This window comes from Eurosta solidaginis, unplaced genomic scaffold, assembly GCF_040869045.1.
Source record: "Eurosta solidaginis isolate ZX-2024a unplaced genomic scaffold, ASM4086904v1 ctg00001059.1, whole genome shotgun sequence".
NCBI classification, from domain to species: domain Eukaryota; kingdom Metazoa; phylum Arthropoda; class Insecta; order Diptera; family Tephritidae; genus Eurosta; species Eurosta solidaginis.
In genome coordinates, this window is record NW_027136903.1 from 947,004 (window position 1) to 971,930 (window position 24,927).

General features: G+C 38.3%; 1 non-coding gene across 1 annotated transcript; it reads left to right on the top strand.

Moving 5' to 3' along the window:
• Positions 1 to 2,145: 2,145 nt before the first annotated feature.
• TRNAP-UGG (transfer RNA proline (anticodon UGG)) lies at positions 2,146 to 2,217 on the top strand. Its single transcript has one exon. It is a non-coding gene; the product is annotated as a tRNA-Pro (tRNA).
• Positions 2,218 to 24,927: the final 22,710 nt, after the last annotated feature.

Sequence of the window (24,927 nt, forward strand, 5' to 3'; positions counted from 1 at the left end):
CTTAGTGATGCACAGCCATTCAATCGTTTTTCACTCATCGTGTTTCTCAAATAGTTTTTAATCAGCCTAAGAGTTGAAAAAGATCTCTCGTTCGTTGCCGTTGTTACTGGAAGCGTACACAAGATTTTCAACACCATGTGAATATTAGGAAAAGCCACAGAATCGCATTCCTGTAATATTAATCATAGATAAATTGATAAAAAAAAACCGAAGTACCTCCTTCAGGAATAAGTAGAATTCATGCTTTTTGAGCTTATGCATGAGATCTAACTTATACGTATATAAAATTCAAAAGAAAGAAACTGATCGAAAAGAAAAAAATTTTATTTAGAAAAGTCATATCTACACGGAAAAAACACTAATGTGTTTTTTACATTTTAAAATGTGAAAAACACATTCTTTTTCATTTATCAAACCATTTGAATTTTACATTTTTGTAATGTGTTTTTGACATTAAAAAATGTAGATATTACATTATAATAATGTGATTTCCACATGGAAAATAATATCAAATTTGCATTATATTTCAAAATAGGAAATGTGTACTTCAAAAAAATGCTGTAAATTTAACATTATTTAAATGTTAAAAATATTTGCCTTTTCATTCCGATGTACACAATCGAGCAAACGCCTGAATTGATAATATTCACGCATTTAAAATTTTAAATCAATGTCGATTATGTTGGTTTAAGCAAGTTGGATCATTGAACAAGATCATGTTGCCGAATGTAATCGAACGTTGTTGTGTTCGATTTTTGCTGTTCTCTGATATGTATGTAGATGGTCGTTAGGCAAATTTACAAGGAAACTTCTTTATGAAATGATAGTAAAAGTTAACATGTACATTTGTATATTTAATAAATTGCAGAATTATTATGAAGCAGAATATGATTAAAATATATGTGTTCACTTCGTACATACATATGCTTGCATATTAAAAATATAATATCACCAACAAAGTAAATACGTAGCAGAATTATAAAGAAATTTATTAACATAGACATAAAAACATCAAATATTTGAATTTTAACGACCTAAAACAAAATGATACGGAGGCAAGGGGGAAGGGTTTAAACCCCCAAAACCGCCTTCCCCGTCGCTACGCCCCAGAATCTTACCAACTGCATCAGAAATTATCACAGTTTTTAGCAATAAGCATTGCAAATAGTAAAAAGAAATATTTACATATGTGAAAACCAATAATACACAATACTGTCTTAAGCATAACAATTTAGAATGTATCGTAATACTGTTTTCACACAGATACTTAATGATCTCATTTCACCTTCTAATGAAATCGTAAATTTTTTGCTTTCACACAGAAGTAACTGCTCGATTAGTATGAAGGATGAAATGTCAAGCGAATAAAATGACAATGCTATATGACAGACAATCATGGCGGAACGATACAAGGTGGCAGCATGGTGACATACCTACATACATAAATAAGAATTCCATGTACTTTGTTTTTGTAAATTCGATGGACAAATATCAAAATCGTACTGCGCCGGAAGTTGATCTATCAAATCAAATAAAAAAAGATTATAATCAGCTGTTCGATGCGGCCACCTTGTATCGTTCCGCCATGCAGACAATGACATTTACTTTGACAAATGACATTTTTAAGCACTGAACACACCAAAAACTAAGAAACTGAACGCTCCCAACAGAGTTGCATTGTGCTTTTGACTTCATTAGGCATTCGATTAGCTACTAATGATTAATTATAGATTCGAAATTTGTAGGGAAGATTGAGCTCAATAAGCGTCTTAATGTAGAAAAATGCCTTTATTATTCAATTAGCCGTCTGTGTGAAAACAGTATAAGAGCTCATATATATGTACATATATAAACCTAAACTTTGTCTATAAACCTAAGAATAATCAATAAAATTTATAAATGTTGAAAACTGCTTCTGAGATTATAAACCTTAAGCCGATATACATAGAAAACATAGGGCTGGTCATTTCGGGACCTTAACAGCACGTGTGTTAGTTTTTCTTAACGTAACAGAAGTTTTTTAACAACGCAATAGCACAAAACGCCAAAAAGTAGACAGCGAAAAAATAACAAAAAAAATGTGTATATGTATTTGATTTGCGTTATCGTCTTTATATACCATTAACCTAACAATTTCAGTTGTGCGGCTCAATGGTCTAGGGGTATGATTCTCGCTTTGGGTGCGAGAGGTCCAGGGTTCAAATCCCGGTTGAGCCCGATCGAATCTTTTAATTTTTACAATACTATTTCTAATTTTTATATACAATTTTATTTACAACATAAAGTTCCAACACCAATGGCATTCAACTTCTAAGCACCAAATCGAATGTAAAATTTTGGTATTTATGATGCGTTTGTAACCGCATGAATTCGCACAAAATAAACGGAAAATCAGGCAATAAAAATTATTTGTTTTAAAAGAAGAAAGAAAAAAATTTATTGTGGTATATGAAAGTGGGTGGGTGAGTATAAAAACGTTCTACATTTCTTTAAATTTGTGTATATCAAATTTTTTGATTATGCCCATAAAATAAAATGTCGCAACATTAACAACAACAAACCATATATTAAGAGCAGATATTAAATATGACATCTCGATACAACAACAAATTCATGTTTGGCTTTTTGCATTAACATATAAAATATATAAAGAAACAATAAGCAACTGTCAATGTTATTTTATTGTCGCCCCTCCTATCGCCCTTTACTACCAACAAAACTTGCTAGTGGGTGAAATAAACGTGAAATTTTGCATATAAAAATTCAATTCAGGATTTTGTCGTTGTCATTGAAACTTTTTTTATGTGATTATTTTACTCCTTTAGTAGCGTATTACCGTTGTACAAGTTAAGGTTTAGTCAAGTTTTTTATGAGTGTCTATGAGCCGATGATGCTTATTCATATTGACTCAGTTGAACCACAAAGCTCATTTGCATATTCTTATTCTTGCTGGCGTTTTCTCCATATGCTTGACATGTTCACTACTTTCATACAGATGAAGATCTTGGGAATACAAAGTCTGCAAACAAAAAAAAACAATCGTGTAGTCGTTTGATATACAAGCAATAACAATAACAACAACAAATTACAAAAAAAAAAACTGTGATATGTGTATTCCAATCGAATGGCGTGGGAACTGTTTGCTATACACTGTACAATTGTTGGGGGAATTCCTTGGTTGTAAAACTTGAAAAGCATCTAAAGATTTGAGGGGATCAGTAACAGTTCGACATATTTTTAATACTTTATACATTTATTCTTTTAAATATCCAAACTTTTGTAGGTTGAGTCAACCAATGTATAAAGTGGAGTGAAGACTTAGGCGAACCCATGCGGACTAGGGGGCTTAGAAGATACCCAGTATGCCTGTCGTACGAGGCGACTAAAATACCAAATTGATTTAAAGGGTTGTGTAGCGCAACCCTTTTAAGGGGTTGCCAGGCCAATATATAGCTTTTCCAACACAACTGTAAACCTCACCTACCCGTGGCGAATCCTGTTTCTTTAAAATCCGAGGCTCTGCCGACCTCAAGTTCCTTATGGATCTAAAGGGTAGGAGGGCGGTATGGCCTGAAGGTTTCATGTGGTCATACCAAATCGTTCCCGATATGGTCGGGCTAGTACCTTAATGGTGCTTGTTACCGGAACGTACCGGATCTGCATCCGGCAAAGGACTATCAACATCGATAACACTCCCCAAGGCCTTCGGGAGTGTCCTTATCGCTACAACAACAGCAACTACAACAAGACTCGGGCAAACTCCATATCGCTCGACATAATTAAGAGGCTTGTACCTACGCCATTCCGCCCCGTAGGTGGGCTGCGGGAATTGGGTGACCAAGAATTGCCCCGTAAAACCAGAATATCGAGCGGACTGTGCTTACTGGATTGTGCAGTTGACATATACCGTTGCAGTTGGCCGTACGACTAATCCACAGTCTTATGTAGAGGGAGAGGAGAGAAGGAGAATCGAATTGCAAGCCAGGGAAAATGGAAGTGAAAAAAGCGGTATGTTGAACTTGAAGAGTGAAGTGAGCAAGTCGCCAATTAGCTTCGTGAGAGAGCGTTACGTTAATCTGAAGCATGGCGGAACGATACAAGGTGGCAGCATGGTGACATACCTACATACATAAATAAGAATTCCATGTACTTTGTTTTTGTAAATTCGATGAACAAATGTCAAAATCGTACTGCGCCGGAGGTTGATGTATCAAATCAAATAAAAACTGTTATAATCAGCTGTTCGATGCGGCCACCTTGTATCGTTCCGCCTTGATCTGAAGAATAAGAGTGGAAAGGTGTACGAAGAGAATAAGAGTGCCGAAGAGTACAAAGCAGAGAGAGTAAGGGAGTCCTCTCAGAGTAACGTACTGCCGAATGAGTGAGCGCTTGGTATGGGTCTGTAAAAGGTGGTCGAAGGCAGTTGGCTGACAACAGCTTCACTGCGATACTGTAACTGGTATGAGGAGGAAGCTTTTGACAGAATGAAGAAGCAGTGATCGGCTGGAGCCTACAAGCCTTATTTCAAAAGGCAGAAAGGAACGATTCACACGGCCGTGGGAAAAGTTAGCTGTATTGATAAGTTAAAGGGACGGCAGGGGGATGCGTAGTGGTGATATGCGCACAACATAGATCACGGATTTGGAAGTGGGTGATAAGTCAAAGGGAGGTAACATCAAAACTCCCTATTTCTCGCGGAAGCCAAACGGTAGTGAAATTGAGAATCTGGAGGAAAAATGGGTGACGTACTGAAGAAATCCCCAACTATGGCGCTGACTGATCACCGTGATCCCTTTGAACAGATGTGCTTGATATCACGTTTTAAACTTTTTCAAAGTTTAAGTTGTCATGTCCAGAGGTGGGTTCCCTGCTATACTACACTACAAATGGCAAGTAACAAGATTGTAAAAGTGCTGAGTATAATATTTAATGGGTGAACAGATCGCGTCCTCCTCCTGCCAAAGGCGGGAAAGATCAGCCATTTTTATCAAAAAAACCGCGAGCCCACTAGCTAACAACTTTTTTGCCCAAAGCTCTTGAGAGTGTTATATGCATCTTATTTGTAACACTGTGCAATAATTATTTGGACTCAGCGTACCGAACTTTTGTTAGTTCCACTATACCTATGCCTATAAGAATAGTATTAAAGATTTTCATATGAAGTACAAAGAACGTGTTAATGCAATAAAACATAATAGTTTGATATGACTATAATTTTTGCTTTTAACTTAATATTAATTAGGAGGGTGAGGGGATTTACCGCCATATACCGTTAGCATGTTTATACAATAACGATGAGTAGCGATTACATTTTACGAAGGGTTTTACTGTCATAGTATAGATTCATCTTAGTACATGTGGGATGCAGCCCAATGATTTGCGCGCTACACGTTTGCATACCATGACGGACTAGAGCCACGAACTCTAGTTATCATTGAGTTGAAGTGTTGCTCCCAAAGAAGCTTGGTGTGAAAAATGACGCCCAAGTAATTTACTACTGTTCCATATTCTAGTGCTACGCCATCTATTGTTATTTTTCTTAGGGCTGGTAGAACTGACGTAATTTGCCACGCAACGGCCAGTCTTCTAGCTGCTTTTTTCCTAGAGCTGGCTTGCAAGGTGTTATAATAAAATTTGATTAACATCAACCAAGACCGTATACCTAACTCATCTTCGCTTTAACCACACTGAATATTAATCAAGCTATTCTGAAGTCGATACATATTACACCAACAACTTGCCAATCAATTGCCACAAACACAAATTGTCCATTTTCCTGTCCGGAAAGGAATTTTAAAATTTAAATATAAAATAAAATTACAATTGAAATCCTCAACATAATACATACTAACAAAATAAAAGCTGCCACTGTCAATCGCAGCGAATCTAAACTCAATGAACTCAACAATTCGACCAACCGAAACCCAATCAAGCAGTGAAAGTGGCGGTGGCATAACCCACCCAACAAATTCACATAACATTGAAATGACAATCCCTATGCGTAAGCTAAGTGCGAATATATATATAAGTAAAAAGGTGACCAGTAAAAAGGTAATATTCGAGTAAGTGAAAGGAATGAGACATCCTCGCAAGGAAGTTGTTGCGGATGTAGACGAATTTGCAACCACAGTAGCAGTGCTTAGCGTGCTAGTATTTTCATTTTGATTTTGTTGTAGACAGCTGGAAAGTATAAAATAAAATTCGTCTTTTTTGAATACACCATTTATTTAAATACGTACCGCACTTAAGCATTTAGAGCATAATGAAAATTGTAAGTATAATGAAAGTAAAGTGAAAATTTAAATGAAGTGGCAAGGCTTTTGGGATGACTGCTTGGTATGGTTGACACACTGAATTTTGTTACAAGACCCAAATTTTTTTTAAAGAGGTTTAAAAATATATAACAAGAACCACAATCTTTAATCACAACCCTGCTGCTCTTATTGATGGTAAATTTTCCTCAACTAAGAAATGACCAATGATTTGTCCACAAATCCGCTACCAAAATTTTATAATACGTAGCCACATTCCCTATTACTTCCTTGCATTATAACTCTCCAAGCACTTGATTATCATCCGTTAGTGTCCACAACTGTAGTATATTTCTATGATGGTATCACTCTCTTATTGACCAAGTCGCTTCGAGTAACGCAATGTGAATCACGCGTATCACGCACAGTGAATCCGGTTGATTCCCGTCGATGAATCCACTACTGATGATGTCACTCTTGTCTTTTCTCTGCCAGTTTACGCTTCTTCCATCTTCCTAAAGCTTGTTCCTGATAGCGTTACTCTTGTTTTTTTAAGAGCAACTGAAACCTCTTCAGTCTTCATACAATTTGTTCCTTGCCTTGCCAAGCTCAGCTCAATGTACCTGAGGTACTGGCGCTGGAGAAAACAATGGCCCAAGTTACACATTTTTTTTTTTTTTGTAACGGACGTTGTGGCAGCGCGCTGTTTTCAAGTGACCCAATAAAACCAGGCTAATCCTGTTCACGCGATTGATTTACATATATAATATATCATAACTTTTTTTTCCGAGTCTTTGATGCGCAGCGGTTTGTCAAGCGTCGAGTCGAGTCAGCCAAGCGTAATGATTAAAGAGAGCAGAAGCAAGGGGAATATTAAATAAACTTTTCCTGTTCACTCTATATTGGGCTTGCCTCTTTTTCCATTCTGGCGCTACCAAACGACAGCCAGAATAAGCTGGCCTGCATAAGATCGATGATACTGCTTCGAAAAAAGCATGCGAAACCGTCTGAACATATATCCCATTTGGATTTGCTCGCTTCGTTTTGGAATTCCGTTTACTATTTATGCAGCTCTTAATCTTTAGTCTCTCATGTATTTACTGTGTGGGTGAGCATTTGAAATGAGTTAGCCTTTCAACGGCCGTGGAAAATTCCTGCAATCACTCATTAGCAAACTTACTTGTAATATCTGCTTCCTACGCTCGCTCAAGTTTCGATAAATGTTCCTTTCCGAATTATCTTTCACGTTTCAATGAATGAATTTATGATTTGCATTCCAGTTCCTCACTACTGAGTTTCAGTAAGTGAAAAGGAACACAACTATCAAATAATGAAGCTTTGATACCTTTGATACCTTGTCACCTCTGCCTATAGCTGAAAAGATAAGCGCAACTTTTGTGTCTTCAACTGCTCAGTCAACTAATATTAGGGCTGCCAGACGTCCCGGTTTTAGGCCATTTGTCCTGGTGTCCCGGTCCAACCCTAAAATGTTCCGGGTTTCGTTTAGGTGTCCCGGTTTTTCAATCTAATCGATTGTAAAGAGCCATGAAATCTACCAACTATTTGGTTTGCTTATAATGTGCGCTCCAACTAGTCTGAATACAAGTACCAACTACCGACTTTAATTGTAAAATTCTAGCATCGCTAGATAGTTACACATTGCATAGTACACATATATCGATTATCGATGTAAAGTGTTATTCCTAATTAGCTGCAGCTGTTTTTGTTTTGCGCTAAGTATTTCGTTCTTCAAGTTGGGTATTTTTGATGTCGTTGTAAGTTTTCTCACATAATTTATAAAATAGATGTGTTTATAATACTTTCAATTACTTTTAGAAAATTCCAAAGAGGAAACGTAAATTCCTTCTCTCATACAAAGGGAAATGGTCTTTTATGAAGCTTGGAAGAAGTGACGGTGGAGGCTCATATATTCTTGATTTTATCGACCGTTCCAAGCTCAAATCAATGTTATGAGATGCGTCTACTTCAAAATAAATTTCTTCTTTTTTTGTTAATCCAAATACAATAAAGAGGCAGCTGATCTCTGCCCCTGAGCTGTTTAATTTTATCCTTTTATACTTATGTAAAAAATGTTCCATTCACGAAACCTAGTATTTAAGCATACATATATAGACACATATGTACCTACTTATTTATATGAACCACTTTAAAAGTATTTATTTTGAATTGTAGTTATGATTAGCGGTTTTAGAAAATATACCTGGAAGGTATATCATTTGTTCATGGTTTTATTTTTGTGTTGTGCAAATAAAAACTAGTAAGGACGGGACTGTCTTCGGCTGTGCCGAAGACTTCATACCTTTCATGAATGGGGCTGAACAATAATCTTATCCCGTTCGTAATCTCCGAATAATCGGATGTATAAGATAAGAAATATATAGTGAAGAGATCTACATACCTAAATGATTTTTAAGATAAATATAAAATAAAAAATAGGTAGGTACTTTGTGTGAGGATGCAAAGTTTCAGGTTTTTTTGTGGTCTGCGTCTAAAAACTATGACTACGAATTACGTATTTCAAAAATATATAACGTAAGCGTAACTATTTGATGAAATTTGATGAATTTTGAAGCTTCTATCCGTAAAAAAGGGGCAATTTATATGAAGTATATAATATATATACCACCGATCTCTATGATTTTTTCAGACAACAATACATGCTATATACGTAAGCATTTGGTGAAATTTGAAGTTTCTAGCTGTTAAAACGGGGAAGAAATTGCGCAAAGTTTCTTATCTGAACAATCGGTTGTATGAGATTATGCTATGTATACCACCGATCTCAATGATTTTTTCAGACGTCAATATATGCTATACACGTAAGAATTTGGTGAAATTTGAAGCTTCTAGCTGTTAAAATGGTGCCGAAATCGCAAAAAAAATATATATATACTATATATATATACTATATATACCATCATATATATATTATATATATCACCGATCTCTATGATTTTTTGACACAACAATATATACTATATACGCAAGCAATCGGTTAAATTTGAAGCTTATAGCTGTTAAAATGGGGTAGAAATTTCGAAAAGTTTCTTATCTGAACAATCGGTTGTATGATATATATACTATATATACCACCGATCTCTATGATTTTTTCAGACAACAATATATGTTATATACGTAAGCATTTGGTGAAATTTGAAGCTTCTAGCTATTAAAATGGGGCAGAAATTGCGCAAAATTTCTTATTTGAACAATCGGTTGTATGAGATGTATACTATATATACCACCGATCTCAATGATTTTTTCAGACAACAATATATGCTATATACGTAAGCATTTGGTGAAATTTGAAGCTTCTAGCTGTTAAAATGGGGAAGAAATTGCGCAAAGTTTCTTATCTGAACAATCGGTTGTATGAGATTATATATACCACCGGTCCCTATGATTTTTTCAGACAACAATATATGCTATACACGTAAACATTTGGTGAAATTTGAACATATCTAAACGATTTTTAAGATAAACATAAAATAAAAAATAGGTAGGTACTTTGTGTGAGGATGCAAAGTTTCAGGTTTTTTTGTGGTCTGCGTGTAAAGCTATGACTACGAATAACATATTTCAACAATATATGACGTAAACGTAACTATTTGATGAAATTTGATGAATTTTGAAGCTTCTATCCGTAAAAAAGGGGCAAAAATGACCGTTTATATGAAGTATATAATATATATACCACCGATCTCTATGATTTTTTCAGACAACAATATATGCTATATACGTAAGCATTTGGTGAAATTTGAAGTTTCTAGCTGTTAAAATGGAGCCGAAATCGCAAAAAAAAAATATATATATACTATATATACCATCATATATATATTATATATATCAACGATCTCTATGATTTTTTGACACAACAATATATACTATATACGTAAGCAACCAGTTAAATTTGAAGCTTATAGCTGTTAAAATGGGGTAGAAATTGCGAAAAGTTTCTTATCTGAACAATCGGTTGTATGAGATATATACTATATAGACAACCGATCTCTATAATTTTTTCAGACAACAATATATGCCATATACGTAAGCATTCGGTGAAATTTGAAGCTTCTAGCTGTTAAAATGGGGCTAAAATTGCGAAAATATATATATATATTATATATATATACTAAATATATACTATATATACCACCATATATATACTATATATACCACCGATCTGTATGATTTTTCAGACAACAATATATGCTATATACGTAAGCATTCGTTGAAATTTGAAGCCTCTAGCTCTTTAAATAGGGCAGTAATTACGAAAAGTTTCTTATCTGAACAATCGGTTGTATGAGATATATACTATATATACAACCGATCTCTATGATTTTTTCAGACAACAATATATGCTATATACGTAAGCAATCGGTGAAATTCGAAGCTAATAGCTGTTAAAATGGGGTAGAATTTGCGAAAAGTTTCTTATCTGAACAATCGGTTGTATGAGATATATACTATATATACGACCGATCTCATCAATTTTTTCAGGCAACAATATGTGCAATATACGAAAGTATATGGTGAAGTTTGAAGCTTCAATCTGTTAAATTGAGTAAGATATTACAAAAATCCTCTTTTTCTGAAAAATCGGTTGTATGGAGGATATATGCTATAGTGGTCCGATCCGGCCGGTTCCGATAAATATCTAATCGGACACCCAAGTACACCCGCTCACCAAATTTTATCAAGATATCTCAAAAATTAAGGGACTTGTTTGCATACAAACAGACAGACGGACAGACGGACATGGCTAAATCAACTCAGCTCTTCAACCTGATTATTTCAGTATACTTAATGGTGGGTCTATCTATTTTCTTTTAAGGACTTACAATTTTGGGGTTCGTGACGAAATTAATATACCATTCCATTTTCATGAAAGTTATAAAAATAGGTAGGTACTTTGTGTGAGGATGCAAAGTTTCAGGTTTTTTGTGGTCTGCGTGTAAAAACTATGACTACGCTTCACGTATTTCAAAAATATATGACGTAATCGTAACTATTTGATGAAATTTGTTGAATTTTGAAGCTTCTATCCGTAAAAAAGGGGCAAAAATGACCGTTTATATGAAGTATATAATATATATACCACCGATCTCTATGATTTTTTCAGACAACAATATATGCTATATACGTAAGCATTTGGTGAAATTTGAAGTTTCTAGCTGTTAAAACGGGGTAGAAATTGCGAAAAGTTTCTTATCTGAACAATCGGTTGTATGAGATATATACTATATATACAACCGATCTCTATGATTTTTTCAGACAACAATATATGCCATATACGTAAGCATTCGGTGAAATTTGAAGCGTCTAGCTGTTAAAATGGGGCTAAAATTGCGAAAATATATATATATACTATATATATATACTATATATATATAATATATATATACCACCATATATATACTATATATACCACCGATCTGTATGGTTTTTTCAGACAACAATATATGCTATATACGTAAGCATTCGGTGAAATTTGAAGCCTCTAGCTCTTAAAATAGGCAGTAATTACGAAAAGTTTCTTATCTGAAAAATCGGTTGTGGGGGATATATACTATATATACGACCGATCTCATCAATTTTTTCAGGCAACAATATGTGGAATATACGAAAGTATATGGTGAGGTTTGAAGCTTCAATCTGTTAAATTGAGTAAGATATTACAAAAATCCTCTTTTTCTGAAAAATCGGTTGTATGGAGGATATATGCTATAGTGGTCCGATCCGGCCGGTTCCGACAAATGTCTAATCGGACACCCAAGTACACCCGCTCACCAAATTTTATCAAGATATCTCAAAAATTGAGGGACAAGTTTGCATACAAACAGACAGACGGACAGACGGACATGGCTAAATCAACTCAGCTCTTCAACCTGATTATTTCTGTATACTTAATGGTGGGCCTATCTATTTTCCTTTAAGGACTTACAATTTTGGGTTTCGTGACGAAATTAATATACCATTTCATTTTCATGAAAGGTATAATAATACTTATGTCCGTAAATAAAAAAGGTTAACTTTTTTTTTGTTGGGGGGGGGGGGGGGGGGGGGAGGGGGCGGCTATATCTTTTGAATTTTCAAAGTGTCCCGGTTTAGCCCTAACTGATATGCCATATATGTATATTTTCTGTTCATTCAGATTCAACTCAATACTGGAAGCCACCTGCTCTGAAATTTCCTCCTTTAGCTGCGAAGATATATAAGCCTTTTGTGATTCGTACTGCTCTGCCAACTGAGATGTCATATATGTCTTCTGCTGATGAAGTACTGAAATCTGGCATGAAACACGCGCTTTCTATATTTTAATTTTTATCAGTTTGAGTTTTTTATCAGTTTGAGATTTATATGTGTGACATTGAAAGTTTTAAGGACTCGACGCTAGAGAAGACGTACAGCCAGTATAGTCACCATATATGCATTTCGAAAATCTTTGCATTTGAGTTCTTTCAGAATCGAGCTGCTTTAAATTGGGGTGGTTATTTATAGGAAGGTTTCGAGTACCGTTGAGATAACGCTCGAGATGATAAGACTTTGGAAGTATAGTAATCTGACTTTTATTTTAGAAACTTAAGAAATCTCAAACCCTTCATAAGCTCACCAAATCTAAACAAAAAGGGTAATTTTTGGTCCAAATGGACCAGAGTGGCAACCGTGATGTTAAGCGCTTAAATGAATGAGAACAATGCAGTAGCAAGACGAAAGAGATAGACTCTAGCTGACAAGTCGAAGCAATACAGCAACAAACACAATGTTATAGTGATGGCAATGAAGACGTCGGAGGTACAATGGCCAAGACAATAATGGCGGTAAGTCTAAATTGTTCAAATAAACTGTCACAGATTTTAATTTTAACCATTTGAATATAAAATTGCGTACAATAATGAAACGGGCAGCTGTTGGTTGGTTAGCGAGCGCGCTCAGACCGTTGACGATGGGCTGCAGCTGCGGAAATTGAGGTGACAACGGAAAAGTCATTTTATTAGTAACTTCGACAAATGGACTTTGAGGAATTCGATGATATAAAATGCGCTCGAAAAAAGTAGAACCAGTAACAAGGGTTTATATTGAGGAATGTGCAAAGCAAATATAACAAGCGCTCAACTCATTAGTGGTTTTGTAGAAAAGTTTATAAATATGGAGTGATTTGTCAATCAAAATAAGTAAGGTACTAAAATGAAGGCAAACGAAAGCAAACAAAGCCAATCATTCCAAGCTCATTAGCAGAAAATCGAGATTACGATTGTCATTGTCACTGTCACATATGATGGTCCAGCCAGCATAAATCAAATGCATACGAAACAAATAGGACAAAGCGGCAAACAAATGGTTGGTCAAGTATCATATTTCACAAATTTGTAAATTACACATTAGCACATAAAAACAAAAAAATAAGCGAAAATAAAAAGAAAAAAATTGTCGTCGGAATTCAGTCCGGGCTGAACAGTATACCACGTTGTAAAATCCTTCACGCTTTCAATAGGGTACCGCTCGCTAGAAGTAATCGGCAACCATACAAGCTTGTATTAGGGCTTCCTTCCTATATTCAGCTGGCATAAGATTTTGATCTGGAAAGATGTTGCACCAACGGGCTTTTACTTTTACTGGAACACATGAATCATCTTTCCGAATGCAGCAGGAAGGCGAATCAAACTGTTCGCCAAGAGTGCGGGTTCAAGGGGGTTACACTACAGCCCTCAGAACCGCTACGGGCTGTGTGCCTATGTCCCCAGAACACCGTACCCCCCATTAGGGAGAGAAATGAAATGCCGAACAAACAGTTTCTGTTGAATGCTCAGAAACCTGGGCATCCCAGCAGACATCTGATTGATGAGTTTACACCTCCCAGGGGCTTAAGGAGCAATCTCCGTAAGCATTATGAGGAAATACGGCACCTGAGAACACAGCCGTATGAAGCAAAAAAGCACAAGCAGGTCCCAGTGATATCCACAAACAGGCGTCGGACTTCTATGCCGGGAATTGCCAGGCGAATCCAGTTCTTAAAGAAAAATACCCAGAACTCGCAGAAGAGAAACGCATTCTCCCTAGGGAAACGCGCGTCACTCTACGTTAACTTCGATCCAGATACTGTAACAGCTAAAACTCTTACCTATCCAGAATCAACCCCGACATACAACATCCATGTTCTGCTTGTAATGTATCCCAACATGGCACCAACCATCTCTTCAATTGTAATATGGAACCAACGCCTCTAACACCCCTCTCGCTGTGCTCCACCCCTGTTCAAACTACAAGTTTCCTTGGACTCCCGCTAGAGGATATTGATGACAATTTGTGATCGGTCGCACCTACTGTATGGGGCAAAGCACTACAACAACAACAACACTAGTGCGGGACATAATTCAGTAGAAAACCTGGAAATTTTGTTTCCATCCAGTCGATTTCGGTATAATTCAACATCCCTAGCACTATTCGCCTTGTGACCGTGTTCATTGGATCTTCTGCATAATCTCCCGATGAAACTTTGTAACTCTTTACATGTCCATTATCCATTGTCCTTCGTAACCAGACCCTAAACTATTTCGTCACTAGCTAAGACTTTCTCGAATTTTGCTATTTCGCTATAATTCAACGTCTGCATAGAAGTTTCCCTTTATGCTCTTTCTAATCGGCTAATGTTTTTGCAATTCGTCAACAGATCCCTGTATTCGTCCATTTACCGCTCTTTTTCTGACTTTTCCATCTGCTGAAGAATCCCAAGCTCTTTTCTTCACCGTGTCAGCTTTGCTTCGTCCCTTGATCCCGAGTAATGGTAGAATTTATTGAATATATTTATTAACATCTTGTTTATGAAATTGTTTGAATTCTTCCAACTCTTTAACAGTGGTTCTTAAGCTGCCCAAGTTTGCTATCTAAAAATTTTGGAATTTGGCTACTTCAAATAGAGTTTCTAAAGACTTCAGCCTTTTTATGTCATGATTGTAGGCCAATATGATGTAGGCATTTTTACTTGATATTAATCCAGCATATCTAGGAATAAGACCCCTGTTGGCTGATTGCAAATTGCCTTTTAATAGATATATAACCAAGCATGGACCTAGTTTTATCTTCTTCTAATAGGCGCGATTACTCACTAATTGCCATCGATATCTTTTGACGCAAGTACAAGAAAACTTGCAGTTTTAACAGGGTTTGACCAACAAGGCATGTGCAATAGAGGTGTTGATTCCACAATGCAATAGAAAAGATCGTTAGGTTCACATGGAAATACAAAACAGGCAGGACATACATTGCGTTTGTCCGAGTTTCAATTTGTACAAGTTAGACTTTAACCTATTACAGTATCCAGATCCAGGTTGTGCCTGAGTGATGAGCAACTCCCTTAGAAGTCTGCTTTCCTCAATTGCAAGTTGCGGGTATTTATCATTGAGAAAGGGGTTTGCCGGCCATTTATCGGCATAGGGCCTATTCGACTCATTGCAAATGACCCCTAGCGCCTTTTTATGCTTGCGGAGATGATTAATTGGGGGCCGCTTTAATCAGATATCTGTTATAAAGTCGAGGTTTCTAAGTATTCAAAGAAATTGTTTGTTCATTATTAAGTTTCTCGCCTTCATGGGGAGTTTTTTTGCCTCACTGTGTACATGGTGTTCGACGAGCGCGGTGTTTTGACAGGACCATTGCGGGGATGAGTAGCATAGATTCGCACTGAGACTCAGGGAGCCTGGGTTTTGGATAGATACTCAGCAAGGGCATAGTAGTATCCTAAAGAAACTTCCGGATGGTACATGTAGTACCGTTGGAATACCGCCATTCCAAGCAGGAACGAGTGGAAGAGAAACCCGGGCATAAGGGTCTACGACATCCAAATCTACACTGACGGCTGCAAGATGGAATCGGGAGTGGGGCCGGAGTCTTCTCTGAGTCCCTAGATTTGTCTGCATCATTCAGACTCCCATCGCACTGCAGCGTCTTTCAAGCAGAAATCCTCGCGATTTGGCAAGCCTTCAAATCACTGGAGGGCTTGAATGTAGCTGGTAAAGTTGTCCATCCTTTCGGATAGCCAAGCAGCGATAAAAGCGCTTTCCTCGCCACACATTAACTCAAAATTAGTGTAGGCTTGTAAGCGAATCATATTCCAGTTATCCACCAATCTAGAACTACGCGTTATCTGGGTCCCGGATCATAGGGGGATAGAGGGTAACGAGAAGGCCGACGAGCTAGCACGCAGGGGCTCATCGGAGATGAAAGAAGAAATAACCAGTGTCGAAGTAGGCATACCCTTAGCAGTAGCCAAGGGTAATATCCAAAGCTTCTACTTGAAGAAAGCACAAGCAAAGTGGAATAACATTACAACCTGTGCAATATCAAAATCCATTTGGGCAAACTATGATGGAAAGAGGACGAGAAGCCTTCTGAACAAATACAGGGCTAACACACGCAAACTGATAGCAGTCTGCACCGGTCATTGGGTAGTAGGTACGCATGCGAAAAGATGGACATTCCGTATAACGACTACTGCAGAAGCTGCAAAGATCCAAATGCCAGGGGATTTTATTACACTTGTGTCGTCCACGTCGGAAGCCTCGTCTCGTGTGGCGAGGAAAACTGAATAAGCTAGGGAGATTGTTGTTTATTTTACAGCAGAGCTCATTAATGTGAGGGCCCGAACCTATTGACAATATAGTGTTATCACTGCACCTTGCGGCACCGCACCTCTACACGTATTGTGGTTATTATTCGCTGTTCTTTACGACCTCCTTCATCCACCAGAATTTTGTGCGCCTCTGGGGGTGCCTTCAAATAGTAGGCTTTATAGAAGGATGCTAAGATACGGGTGTGTTCTCACTTTCTACCTCCACTACTTCGAACTAGTTCTGATTATTGTTATTTGGCCCTATCTTCCTGATGATGACATAACTATTATGCATGTCCCAAACATTGCCTACAACATTTCGTCGGCCTTCTGGTTTATTGTGATAATTTGGAACCGAACCTCTTCTGTGAACCCAGATACGTGAAGCATCTTCCAAAGCCGTATCCATACATTCTGCAACAGAAACTGTGTCTTCTCGGACCTCACCACAAATAGAAACCATGTGCTCTTTAAGATTGTGAAAAACTCCCTTTAGATATTTCAGGGTCGTAACATTGTTGCTCCTTTACGTCTCACTTTCTTTAATTCTCCACCTTTCGAAAGACATCTGTCCATAAGGATTGCTATGATCAATTAGCGCCGCAGCTGCGAGCTGTCATGACACGATATAACTCAGAGGAGATTTTGACAGGAATAGACTAAGAAAGCCTATGACTTACAGTATGGCAGACTGTGGCAGCAGCTGGGTATATAAAAAACACAGGACCCAATCATAAAAAAGTGCAACTTATGCACAGACAATATTTTAGCATCAGCTCCAAATGGACAATAAAAACCAAACATACAAAATTATTTACATTATCATATTCTGCACAGCATGCAATGTATTAGCATAAATCTCGGCTATCCCAAGCATTCATTCCATCACCAAAAACTTACACATGTACCGTTAAATGTGAGTGCGTTAAACAAGCGGTAAGTGTTAAGAAAATGCTGAAAAGCCACTGTGATATTCAACATTACCATTACTCTCATAATAATAAGCTTCATCAGGAGGATCATCATTTGTGGATGGATGCGATGGTGGACGGTCAGCAAGCGAAAACATTTCACTAAATCCACTGCTTTTACTTTACATAGTCCATTTTTCCATGCCTGACGTGTTGTAAGTGATAAAAATTGTGATACAAGTCCACAGTGGCATACCACATACTAAGTGGACAAATCTACCACAAATACTCGTCGTCATCACAGAAATCACCCTCATTACAGATTAACGTTTACTATTACTGTGTAGAAGCGGATAAATCTAACGATGAGAAGTTGCTGACCATCAGCCAAGGCAAGACAAGAAATTGGCGACATAAAAAAGGGACTTAACTAAAAAATGTTCGGCTTGTTGTCACTAAAACCAACCGTTGTCAGCAGTTTTAACACCAAATGGTTGTAGGCGTTGTTGCGTATGCGGTGGTGTTGAAGTGAGACACATAAATGAGATAATGAGAGTAGACATTGGAGGAGTATGGTTAGGGCGAACTCTATGATATGTTGAAGGTTTTGGTGGAAACATTATTTTTTGTGAATTCATAGAAAATTGCATTGAAATTAAAAGTCCTAGAGTAGGGACTAAATGGATAGATCGTTGTGAGGCTATGCACTGCGACCTATACATCAATTGTACCCTCGCCCAAGCCGAGTTCCCTGAGCAAGTATAGAATTGTGATCGAAGAGAAATTATGTGCCTACTTTCAAATTTTAGCGATCCAGGGACCCTTAGTCTTTTCTCGCGACTGTATCGCATTCTGCAATATGATCCTTGCTGTCGCAGAGCCGACTGAGGCTATTGACCAAATATATAGTTTGTACATGTGGCTTTTTGTGTACATGTGGCAGTGACCAGTGAGTATGCCTTTTAAAACTTTACGGCTGATTAGGAGGTTAATCATGATTTTATGACGCTTTAAGCGCTAGTTGCTTAACCGCAGTCCTGGAGTTTAACATCCGAGTTGGTTTCTGAAACATTCACCAAATGAACAAAACTTGAAACCGCCGTAAAGTTTACATATTTGGGTTACAAACGTAGTCAAACGTTACTCATTGTTACTTTTGATTCTATGCCAATGTTAGTTTTACATTATGACGCAATTAACATGACAAAAGGTTGACTTGACATTGTGTGACCCTATCTCCATGGTGGGCTCGGGCCCTATGAGCCTTTAGGCCGCTGCCTACCTGGCTCTGTCTGTGGCCCGATACCGAAGCCAAACCAATGCTGTTATTACCTCTACACGATGCAATCTCTCTATGCACTCAAGCACTTTTGCGGATCTCCTCTCAACTGAAGATATTGCCTTGAGCGAGGCCTGACTGTAGCGTAGCTGAGTATAACGAACCTCTCATTAACATAGCATAGTTTCAGGCTAATCTCTGCATCCCCCCCACCCCCCCGGGTTATATCATTGGCCTTGAAAAAGCTTAAACATTTTTCGAGTGGTTTTAACATTTTGACTCTGGCGCTGAAGATCACCGTTTCGTAACTTCGAGGCATCTGTACAACATATAAGGTGTGGTACTACAGGAACGCCTTTAGTGTGGAAGTGCCCCCTTAACCCGTCTATTCTGAAACGCTTTTCAAACTTAATCATCTTCCTGGTGTCATACCTGGGAAGTTTGATGAGTGGAATAAATTCTTTTACTGTCCCCATATTCTGAAGCTCCGTCATTTTGTCTCTCCCAAATTTCTCTTTAGCAATGTTCACTTAAGTGCTCCTGGCTGCCTGCTCAATTACTATGTATAGAGGCGTTAACTCGAGCAGCACTTTGAATGTTTCCCATAATGAAGACAAACGCCAACATTTAAAGCTTGGTGGTTAATTTATGTACAGTCGCCGGAAGAGCTCTTGATTTCCACGCAACTGCTCGATGCACTTGGATGGAGCTCACTATCATTGTGCACATCCATCTTATGATCTTGGGGCTACAATTCCACGATTTCCCTGTTATTATTGCTCTTGTACCGTTTGATGTGATGTTGTGGACGTACTTTCTCCACAGTAGATTACAGTCGAAGTCACTTCCAAGTTCTTACGATTTGCCTCATCCAGTTCAGTGTCCTTCCCCTGTTAAAGAGTACAATGGCCATCCGGTTAGGGTCAGTTCTTAGTCCTGCGTCTGTGCACCATTATTTTTTCAAAGAAGCGGGGATAAATGGCCGACGACGCTGCTTCGAGATTTTCGAAACTTTGTCATGGCAAATATGGTCGATCTGGAGTCATTAGACGGCCACTAGTCAACATTGTTTATCTATCTCACGATCTTTCCTATAGATGTTATAGCCATTGCAAGTTCGACGAGCGGTCTACATGTGGTATCTCTTTTCGTTGGAACATCCAACAAAGGAACAGTGCACCTCCGCAATCCGTATTGCTCTCAAATGGCACCGATTTCGACTAAAACATTAAAAACTGTTTCAATATTAATCATTGCAAATAATTTATTTACTTTATTGGTGCTTAACCGTTTAGACGGTTATGACCGTCCAACAAGAGCGCGTCAGTTGCTTCTTCGATGAGATAACTAGCGCCAATGTGTGAAACCTCGTGCTTCCCCAAACGGTAATTTTTGAAAAAGTTATAGCATTTTGAAAACAAAAACGGTGTTTTTTTTTTAAATTCATAACTTTTTTTGAGTTGGATGAAAAAATTTGAAAAACTTCTGAAAAACATCTTTCGTAAGCTAGAAAAAGAAGAACAACTTTCAGCCAATTTTAAAGGTGTCGGGTTCAAAATTGGTCGAAATGTGACGGAATACCCCATATATAACTATATGCAATAAATGCTGTGGTGTGGCGTCATTTGTGTCCAAATCTATGCTATACTTCAATTGAGATAAATACTTATTTGCTTTGATATTTATTTACGTGAAAGCATTTACGAATAATATCGATTGATTTTTTGCTCATTTATTTGCGTATTTAAAATTAAGCAAGTTTGCTCAAGTGGTGTATATGCTTTACTGCCGATAGCAAGTGGTATAAAGCTTTCTCGATGTAAAAACGTCCGGTGGTCAGTTTAAGTTAACAGCCACAGAAAAAACCTTGGAACAGGACTCCCAGAAATTAGCTGTGGTTAAAGTGAAATGAAAAGCCTTTGGTCGCACACAAATCCCTAGTCCACACGAGTATATAGAATTGGCTGGGGTGCGAAGTCCTGTGTCATTAATGAGAAATGTCAACAGACAAGGGTGAAACCGCTACTTAAGTTGATAACTCTCTGCTAGTATCGAAGAAACTAGTGGGAGTGCTTCGCTGAGCTCTGTTCACGTACCACTTGAACTGTCAAAACTTTTTGACACAGTCAAACACGGCACCATACTCCACGAAATGGAGGTAACATCTCTTCCCCTTTGTCCCTAGTATGTGTATTAGATTGCTTTGTTGTTGCTTGTTCCGGGACTTAAGAAGATGAGAGGCGCGTGATTATTTTCTCAAACAGTCAAGTCACACTAAAGCCTTTGTAATCATGTCTTGACAACACAAAGTCGAATGAATGCCGCATATCTCTCAATGAAATTGCCGAGCACTTCAGTATGAGCCTGACAGCTGATAAGCTGCCCCCCCATGGGATCAGGGGCTTAGAATATACCTCCGGCAGCTATGACTGTCGTAAGAAGCAAAATTGATTCAAGGGGTTGTGTAGCGCAACACTTTCAAGGTGTTGCTAGCATAAAATATAGCTTCTCCAATCCAATTGTCATCCCCACGCACCCATAGCGAATCCTGTTTCTTTAACAGCCGAGGCTTTGCCGACCCCAAGTTCCTCACGGTCATATTAAATAGTTCCAGAAATGGTCGGGCTGGTGCCTTAATGGTGCTTGTTAACGGAACGTACCTGAACTGCATCCGGCAAAGGACCATCAACGTCGGAGTGTACTTATCGCTACAACAACAATGACAGCTCATAGGCTGGTCAGGAGGTGCAATTTTTGACATGAGAGAAATAAGCACAGTATACCAAATTTTTCATTTCACTTACTACTAAAAATTGTGTGGTGGACCCACATGTATTATTCCAATTTGCCAACGGCACCTGCCAAACATAGTAGTGAAATTGCTTAGACGGTTAAGCGTCAACTTGATATTTGTATCAGAACAAGCGTATTTTCACCATAACACAGTGCAATTAATCAAGATTGGATGGTGAACGACTGTTTCATAATGGCAACAGGTTCCAATCAGGCCATCCAAGCTGCCAATGACTTGTTGCAGCTCTGTATACCAAGCGAACCTGGGAAATTTTTTTTAAATGCTGTGACGAAATACGAAGTAATATTGCCATTCCTGCAACCGTATCCGCATATAGTCGGAAGCTTCCGAATCATGTCCGGAGACCCCCATTAGCTGAACTAAATTACTAACCATAGCAAAATAGGAAAGCACACTTCGCAGGGAGAACCCAGGATAATCACTACATACATACGTAATGAACATATGTCCTGCATATTTTGTGTCTCTGGTTGGCAATGTAGAATCAAAGCCTACAACTTCCCTTGGTGTTGTGCAAAATATTAAGCCGCACAACGTTAATAAAATAGTGCCCTACCAACACTCCAATCTCCATTGAGAGACGAGTCTTAGTGAATCCTAATAGTTTCGCAGAGCGCTTTACATTCACAACCAGCCAGAAAGAGCTCGACCCTGGCAAGAGTTAATGTTAGTCTGGCGTTTGCTTAGCTGACCCGAGACCCATCTGGACAAAAGTAGACTATTAGTGGTAAATGGAGTTACAGAGTGACTGCCAATAACCTCCAGCTGCATGCTCAGGTCAAGCAAGGAGATCTGCGCAACAGGGTTGGTGTTATATCCTGGCACAAAAACAAAAGTTTCATTTAAAACCGATGCACAATAGCCTGATTTTAAGGAAATAAAGCCAGTTTTAGTAAAAATTCATGTGTGCCACAGCTCATAAGTTTATATCCGGCGTATCACGGGTTAATTGCGGCTCGAGCTGCAGGCCAACTTCTCAACTCGCGACCAGAGTTGATTGAGAAATATTCGTTGCACGCTTTTTGTCTTTTTGGAGTGGGCAGCAGTGTCTTTTGGGACTCACCAAACCAAAACGCCATGTAAGGGGAATCGTCAGGGAAGAAGGGTACGAAATAGATCTAAATATTCAATTTTCGGTATTGAAAGCGTCCTGGAATCAACTGGCACATGACCGCGCTAATCTCCACTAAGAATGCTCAGAAAGTAAAATTTCGCCAAGAAGAAAGGTTTGAGAGCACACGCCAGCTACAAACTGATATGTGTATCTTATCAGCTTCCTTCAAACGGAATACCTCGATAAATGTGTGTGAGCTTGTACATGTTTAGCTTTATCCGCTAAAATACAAGCAAAATCTAATATGCAGGAAATTGCAATTTCCTAATTTTCTTGCATCTTTCGTATGACTACAAATTACCGAATCATGTGTGAAAATAATGTGCAGGAAAAAAACATACAGATTAATCCTTTTTGAAATCCTATGTTTGCTTGAGATCCATGATATATACTAGAGATGGTTGATAAGTTAAGGGTCTTGTTTTTTTTTTTTTTAATTTAATGGGAGTTATACCCGTGTCACAAGAGCATGTGGGAGCATTTAAACTAATCTCACCCTTCCCTTGGCAGTCTTTCTGAGCCTTTTTTCTACAGGTCTTTCCAGATCCTTTGTAAAGGTGCTTACTCAGAAAGGGACACATGACGAGATGGATGGAAAAACTCTCCAGATAACTGAATATGGTACCGGTGTTAATAAAAACTGAAAGCTTGTCTAACGAAGCAGCCAACCGTTTCAAAAAGAATTGATAAAAGGTCCAATGGATGGAATTGTAGGTCTCAATCGTCCTAGAAACGGCAACAAGGAATTCGAAAATAACTCTGGCCCAAATTCGATTGAAGTAGATCCGAAAAGTGGTGGAAAAAATAACGGAAGGCAATTGTCTAAGAGCTATGTTGTTGTTGCTGATGTTGTAGCGATAACGATACTCCCCGAAGGCCTTGGGGAGTGTTATCGATGTTGATGGTCCTTTGCCGGATACAGATCCGGTAAGTTCCGGTAACAAGCACTATTAATACACCAGCCGAACCATCTCGGGAACGATTTAGTATGACCACATGAAATCTTCTAAGCCATACCGCCCTCCCATCCATAGATCCATAAACAACTTGGGGTCGCCAGAACCTCGGCAGTTAAAGAAACAGGATTCGCCAAGGGTAGATGCGGTTGAAAATTGGGTTGGAGAAGCTATATCTTGCGCTGGCAACCCCTTGAATGGGTGCGCTACACAATTCCTTGAATCAATTGGGTATTTTAGTCGCCTTTTACGATAGGCATACTTGCCTCGGGTATATTCTATACGCCATAACCCGCTGAGGTGTCTAAGAGCAATCAAAAAGCGTAGGGCGCTGTAACTTGAACTGGTGAACGGTCTAAGGTTTAAACCACCTAGATGATTATTCCGAATTCAACAAAGCCACCAGTCATCAGTGTTGTGTGATAATTGATGCCAGTTTCATTGACCATGGTAAAAGAAAGTACTTCTTCACCTTGATATTATCAAAGAAGCGCGGATTTCCGCGTTCTTTTAAGTTGAAATTGGGAGCATCCTTATTTATAGGCATTATAAACTAACTTAACAAAAATCAAGAACTTTCATAGCGCGCATTTCTTTCTTTTCTCTCTCCTTTAGTTCTTCTACTTCTTCTCATCTTTTTCACTCTTCCTATTTTATTAGCTACTCCGCACACATTTTTACCCCATTTCTGCAATTCCTTCCCTTTTCGGACACTCTATGCCAATAGCACTCACTTTTAGTCTCACTCAGCCTGTAGTTTCTCTCCCCCTTTTTTTTTTGCGGAGCGTTAAAAATGCCCAATGCACCTTAATTGGTGCCATCGTAGCAACCGTGTGTCCGTAGACTAAAAAACAGCCCAGTTTTGGAACCGTCGCCCACCCCGGTACCACTTTCGCATTACTACAGGGTGGCGTTCCATATTTCCCATTTTTTAAGAGCCTCCTATTGTCCCCGCGTCCAGGTTCCCGCTA